The sequence below is a fragment of the Montipora capricornis genome, chromosome 8 (assembly GCF_036669925.1).
Source record: "Montipora capricornis isolate CH-2021 chromosome 8, ASM3666992v2, whole genome shotgun sequence".
In the NCBI taxonomy this organism is placed as follows: domain Eukaryota; kingdom Metazoa; phylum Cnidaria; class Anthozoa; order Scleractinia; family Acroporidae; genus Montipora; species Montipora capricornis.
This window is the reverse complement of record NC_090890.1, coordinates 51,863,665-51,868,664: the sequence shown is the minus strand read 5'-3', so window position 1 is coordinate 51,868,664 and position 5,000 is coordinate 51,863,665. Positions and strand designations below refer to the sequence as shown.

The following is a 5,000-nucleotide window of genomic DNA, read 5'->3' as shown; positions in this document are numbered from 1 at the left end:
GTCACTGATCATAACATCTCGCTTAATTTTGTCCCCCCTTCCACTCCAGAGAAAGCTGTAGAACATGTTGTTAATTACATCTAAAGCGGCATGGTTCGTTGGCAACGGTGATAGAATATAAACAAGCTGAGAAGGGATTAAACTTTTTAATACAACGATTTTCCCTAAGAGGCTTAGACGACGGTATTCCCTGCAGCTTAAGCAGTCTCTAACCTTTCCTAAATTTTCGTTGTAATTTGCTTTCATGCTAACCACGGGATCGGTCGCAATCGAGACACCTAAGGCCTTAAGTTTGTCTGTAACCCACTTTATATCTTTTTCGGTACATAATTTATCCTGACGCCCAGCGCTAGCTCCAGTCCAGAGGACTTCTGTTTTCTTGTTGTTAAGCCGCAAGCCAGATATCACACCGAAAAGATCTTGGTCGAGTAAGGCAGATATAAAGGACTTTTTTCATGGTCGTGTCGTCAGCATATTGACTAATCTTGATTTCATTTCCACATGCGCTGCATGTTGCCAGGATACAGTCTCGAACCCAAGCCTAATATGCCAGATCTCGCCGCCATCTCGGTTTTTCATGCCAGCGGGCTCAATTATAACCATCGGTTTTGTCACTAAACGGACGCTCGCACTGGAATAACCGGTTTGACGAGAGAAAACAAGATTGACTAGTCCAGAAGTTCGGGCTGCGGCGGCTTCACAGAGTTCACGCGATTCGGGCAGAGCCCACCTTTCTCCTCCTCAGTGAAGAAAAAGACAAAAGGAGGCTCTGCTCGCAGGGTGGCCGCAAGCCAGATATCACACCGAAAAGATCTTGGTCGAGTAAGGCAGATATAAAGGACTTTTTTCATGGTCGTGTCGTCAGCATATTGACTAATCTTGATTTCATTTCCACACACAGTAATCCCTTTTATATCTTTGTTTTTTCGTATTTTGTTGGCTAATATTTCTGCACAAAGGATGAAAATATAAGGGGAAAGAGGGCAACCTTGCCTGATTCCTCTTTCAGGAATGAAGTAATTGCTTGCCCATCCGTTATTAATTAAGGACGCAGCTTTCTATGTTACGGTAGCACACTTTGATCCAGCTTATTAATGACGATCCGAAATTAAAAGAACCTAGCGTTTTCCATATAAAAGACCATTCAACTGTGTCAAACGCTTTTTCGAAATCTAAAAACAGTAACAGTCCGGGAATATTATGAGCAGCAGTGTGATTTATTAAGCCATCAATTAATCTTATGTTTTCACCAATAAATCTTCCTTTAAGAAAAGCGGTTTGGTCACTATTTATTATTTTTGGAAGTACATTTTGGAGTCTATTTGCAATGGCCTTAGGCCCGTTTTAAAAGTCACATTTTACATGTACCGAATCTAATGCAAATGAGAAAAAATCTATTGTTTTCGCTCATTTGCATTGCATTCGGCACATGTAAAATGCGACGTTTAAAACGGCCCTTAGCCACTAATTTATAGTCGGAGTTCAATAGAGTGATTGGTCGCCAGTTTTTAACAAAGTAGGATTTAAAACATGTTTAACATAAACGATTTTAAAAGGAAGCCATACATGCCAGGAATAGATTAACAATTTAGCTGAGAAACCGTAGAAATGACTTTTTTTCTTTTTTGTTTATAGCTTACTGAATACATGTATGTTATGTAATGTATTGTATTATTGTATTCCGGTGTAAGTAAATGTTGTTATTTAAGAAATAATTAAAAAAAAAAAAACAACAAAAACTATAATACAATATTGAAAATAAGGGTAAACTAACGAATAATACAACGTTTTCAAGGCAAGCTTAGTAAGCCAAGGACTTGATCTACCAATAATATTAATAGATTTAGGAATTTTGCAAGCAATATGTGAGATATGTGGTTTCCATGAAAGGTTTTCATCCAAAATAACACCAAGAAATGTAACTTCCTTAACGCGGGTCATCGTGTAACGTGAAGACGGAAAAAAATACTTTTCATTTAACAAAACCAAGTTTCCTTCCCAAGGAGACAACACAATAGAAACTTTAGATCGGTCTTGATAATCCCGAATTGGAGTACACAAAACAGTAGATGGTACCTGTTGGATTAATCACAGCAATTTCTGATTCTCAAACAACGCTTATGATAAGACCAACATGAATCCGCTGAATGTCAACCTGTCACTCCAAAAGCTGACATCGAAATTTTAAAAGATTTCACCAATAATATACTCGAGGTATCTACTCGTAGTGACCACTTCAACCGGATGCTTTATTGAGGCGTCATATCGGCCTTAAGGTACGTTTACAATTTTTTTTTTAGATTTAGCATGAACAAGAATAATGAAGGGAGAACTAGACCTGTAAACAAAATAATTATTAGTAACTGCGTATGCTGAACCTTTACTAATCTCGCTTATGCATAAATTGTTATCAAGACATTCAAAAATAATAGGGTTTTATAGGGAATACATGAGAAAAATGCGCCACCTTGATGTGAGTCAGGTATATCATGAATGATTCCATGGATCCCTTGTATTTTCTCGGTATACACACGAGCCTTTAGGCTTACTGTGATAGTAAATGTATAACCCGTACCTCTAGGTATGTTCCGTAATTGTTTTATACCATGTAGTTGCATGCCGGGAAGGTGCACTGGAGTTCCGAACTTCTAGAATATTTTCCGCTTAAATAAAAACCTTTTTTGACCGCACTATCACAAAGATTACCCTGTTCTAGACATTAACATTGCAACCAGAAGAGAAAATTGCGTAATAAAGGAGTCTAAATTTGAACTTCGCTTTTTTGCGTGGACACTGCACTTAAAGGACACTTTATTTCCTCTTTGTCGATTTTAAGAACAGGATAGGCGGGGCTTCGTTGTACAAACAAAAAAATCGTCGTGTTCTACGGTGTTTGATTAACTTTTGAATCTTGGATAAATTTATACCAATTACAGAAGACATTTTCAAACAAGTAAAAAAAAAAAAAAGAAAGAAAATTAATGGACATCCGAAATCATTTGTTCAAAAAAGACAGACTAGCTTAAAACTAAACCTGAGTTAATTCGAATGATACACTCAAAGAAATAATGATAAAATTAACAAATGAGTGGCACTTTCAGTCCGACTCTAATTTTAAAATTAATTGACAACTTACAAAATTTTTATCAAACTGTTTCCTTATTCCCTAGTTCCTTAGTCCCGCTGGTTAAATACTAACTTGAACGAAAATAAAGATTTCATTTTCTGTAATGACATTTATATTTTCATGATTTTTAATTTAGTTTTTCGTTACCCAGCTGAACATCTAACTAAACAATTTTAATTTCGCTCAAGCGTTCATGACCATGCGAATTTTCCGTCTCGATGTAAGCGTCCAACAAAAACAACAACAAAACGGTGAAAAAAGCTTCTTAAAAAAACTTTCATACAAGATGAAATACGACGTCTTTCTAGTTTTTCCTAAATCTAGAATTTGAGCAAGATGATTGTGCGCCTAAAATTTAGGAAAAAGTCTGAGAATTTTCATTATGCTTTTCGTTTGAAGTGGTATGAACACTACTCCTTCCAGCAAATTTTCCGGGATACATTCCTGAACTGGACGGCTCTTTGCTCAACTCCTGGAGAGATTTCCTGAGAGATTTTCAGCTAAATGGTGTCACCGATTTTACCTTTCATCAAAGTTAAAATCATAGTGTCTTTGACCGGGAATTTCAGTATACACTGAGAACGGTATAAAATCCAAATACGTCAAAAAATTGAAAAACGCTGACATCAGTTTTGTACATTGAACTGTATTAAAATAGTCCAGAGAATTGGAGCTGAAACGGACAAAAAATTTTTGAGTTGTAGCTCTGTAGAAGGTCAACTCTTTTGCAATAGGCGAGAAAACGTCAAGTAAAGTTTTATGGCCAAATTACGATTTTGCTGCAACACTGTAAATGTGCTTTTTCGGGGCTTTTACAAGATTGGATGAACTTAAGTATTTTACAAATCGCTACTCAAAGCCACATCGTTTATATTTCTACCAAAATAAAATCCGGATATATATCGATAGATCTCGAACCTATTACGAAACTTTAATTTAAATAAACGTTTTAGAAGATTCCACCACAATTTGGGATCATCGTCACTTGTCACTGTACTGCTTAATCCTTGAGTTGCAAATATCCTCTCCTGGCTACTGATGGCTACCTTAGCGGAGTTTATTTTGAAATACTTATAATTTCCACATGTCTACTATAATAGTCAGTGCGAAAGTATAGTCTCCTGATGGCAGTGGACCCATAAAGTCAGTCGCAATGTCTTTCTAAGGTCATTGAGGCAGTACAGTTACGTGAAGGGTTCAGGATTGCTAATAACCCACTCAAAATTAGTGAAAGCCATGACATGTTTTGCAAAATGCTCCAGTTTCCCTATTAATGCCAGGCCACCATTCCTTAGTTCATAACCGTTGTTTCGTGTTCACCATCACGGCATCACAAAACACTCTGGTACCAGGAATGCTCCAAGACCAACTGTGCTAGCATCATTACTATTAGTGATCTTTTTCTTTGCTTTACGCGATAAAAATATCCCAAATAGGCCAGTTTCGTATTCTAGCGGTTGGACTGGACTAGCATGAGATGGAGGCTAATGCGGGCAAATTAATTTGCATTTGAAAAGATTTTCCCGCATTAGCCTCCACTCTATATGCTAGATCCAGTTCAGCCGTGAGAATTCGAAAATGGTCTATGCGGCATTATGTGCTTGGGCTAACCGTCTCCTCAGCCGGCTGTAAAGGCCGCATTGTGCTCAGGACCAAACAAATGGTTCTCCTTTCTTTGTCAATATCCTCAGAGGCTATCTCTAGATCTGCCATTGTCGCAAGGTCAGGGATAAATCTTGCTTTGAAATTCACTAGGCCTTTAATAGTAAGAAACGTTTGTGACTTCTGACACATTTTCTTGTTCACCTGCTTGGCTTAATTAACAGCATTGACGTTCTCTTTGGATGTTCCAGTCCCTTGCTGTAACATTATT

The 5,000-nt window shown here is 37.4% G+C and overlaps 1 protein-coding gene across 1 annotated transcript in view; it reads left to right on the top strand.

Annotated features, from left to right (window-relative positions):
• The first annotated feature begins 2,224 nt into the window (after positions 1–2,224).
• Positions 2,225–5,000, top strand: part of LOC138014114 (uncharacterized) — a 42,161-nt gene continuing 39,385 nt past the window's right edge. Inside the window, exon 1 of the mRNA XM_068861139.1 lies at positions 2,225–2,276. The gene's annotated coding sequence lies outside the window, so the exon portion shown is untranslated. The remainder of the gene's footprint in view (positions 2,277–5,000) is intronic.